Raw genomic sequence first — 2,086 nt, forward strand, 5'->3', positions numbered from 1 at the left:
CCTCTCTCTTTTTGTGTGTCTGTGTGTGCAGTAATTCGTGCATGTATGTGTGAGCGCACAGGTGGAATAGTGTGTGTGTGTGTGTGTGTGTGTGTGTGTGTGAGCAGAATAGGGAGTGTTTCAGCTGAAGCAAGACTTCTCACACCTGATGCTGGCAATAAGCACAATAGATCCACCACACACACACACACACACACACACACACACACACAAACACACACACACACACACACACACACACACAGCCTGCTGTTACCTTGCTGACATGTAACAGCCTGTTACATGCTTCTCCTCTCACTACTTTCTCTTTGGCATCCCCACCACCTCCTCTTTGTCATCCCACTTCTCACCATCTCGTCTGTGATCTACACACTTCTGCTTCCTGCTCCTCTCTGCACCTCCTCTGTTCGCCTCCCACTTATATTTCATCTCCTCGCTTTGGCCGCTCTGTCTTTCCCTTCTGTAATACTTTCTCCTCCCTCCTCCTTTCCACCTCCTGAATATCTGCCCCAATTCTCCTCCTCCCTCCTCTTTCCTCTCCCTTTCTCTGTATGTTCCCCATGTCTGATTTTTTTTTGTTTCTCCTCTTCTCTCTCGGTCTCTCCCTGTCTCCCTTCTTTCTCCCCCTCCATGTCTTTTGCCTCCTCCTCTTTCCTCCAATCCTTGATACCCCCCCCCCTCTGTCCCCTGCTCCTCCTCAGCGCCCCCTCACTTCCTCTCTCCAGTGATGACTCCTCTCCTGTGTCTTTCCTGATTCCCTCCCCTTCCTTCTCCTTCCTCCCTCATCTCTTTCCTCTTTACTCTTCCTCCTCTTCCTACTTCCTGTCTCTCTCTCTCCCTCTCTTTCTTTCACATTGCTTTCAATTTCAAAAGTGTGTGTGTGTGTGTGTGTGTGTGTGTTTGTGCCTGCGTGCGTGCGTGCGTACGTGCAAATTCTTCCCTTCCCCTCCCCCATTCTCCCCCTACAGTGACACAGTAAAGCAGTTTCGCGTTGTTCACCTCCAGCCCCCCCATCCTCTACTCTTCCTCCCCCCTTCCTCTTCCTCCCTCCCTCCTCTTCCTCCCCCTCCAGTCTCATTTTCACCCCTGCCACCTCCTCCCTCCCTCCCTCTCCTCTGCCCTTGCCTCCTCCCCTCTCCTCCTCTCATTAGTCAGTGTCCATGAAACTCACCATTCCACTGTCTCCTCCTGTTCAGTCCTCCAGTCCCTAACACATCCTCACTAATGAACAACTGCTACCCTCCTCCTCCTCCCTCTTCCTCTCCCTTTTCACCTCTCGGCTCCCTCACTTCATCCTCCTCCTCCTCCTCCTCGCTCTGCCCCCCCCCCCCTCTCTTACTCCTCTGTCCTCCTCTCTGTTCTTCTCTCCATCCCTCTCACCTCCACCCTTCCCTCCTCTTTGCGCTCGGTGGTCTCTTCGATCTTTCAGAACTCAGTGTTCCTCCCACTCTCCCCTTAGCTCACTCTTGTTTTCACTTCTTCCTTCACCCCCTCTCCCCCCTTCTCCTCACCCTTTCTGTCTCCACCTGTCTCATTCCCTCTTCTTGGCTATCTGTCTGCTCCTCTCACTTGTCTGCCTCATCTGCTCGCTCCCTCGCTCACGTCCCCATTTTCCTCCACATTTCTACATAAGTCCTCTTTCTTCCCTTGCAACTCACCCTGACTCCAATCCCTCCATCCCTCCCTCCTGTGAAGTGTCTGACTTTCTCTGTTATCTCAGGAGATGCATGGTCTAGAATCAGATGTGATAGAATCACTTCCTCCTGCTGCATGCACAGTTGGAGGACCATTGTGCATGTCTAAATATCCTGTAAAGCAAAACCTAAGTAAGGACAACAAAATGATGCCCTGTGCCCAATTATTATTCAAAGATTTTTTTGCACTCTGATTACAAGGATAATACAACATGTGATTCCATTTAGTCATTGAGGACTTAAATTGATCATTTAATGTGAAATCAAAGTAAGGATTTAAAGGTTAATATTTCACTCAACTCGAGTGTGTCAATGTTCACTTGTTGGAAGTCACAACATAAACAGCTGTGTATTTGCCATGGCATCATGTGCCTCCTTTATCAAAATGAATG

Source organism: Scophthalmus maximus, chromosome 2, assembly GCF_022379125.1.
Source record: "Scophthalmus maximus strain ysfricsl-2021 chromosome 2, ASM2237912v1, whole genome shotgun sequence".
Taxonomy (NCBI): domain Eukaryota; kingdom Metazoa; phylum Chordata; class Actinopteri; order Pleuronectiformes; family Scophthalmidae; genus Scophthalmus; species Scophthalmus maximus.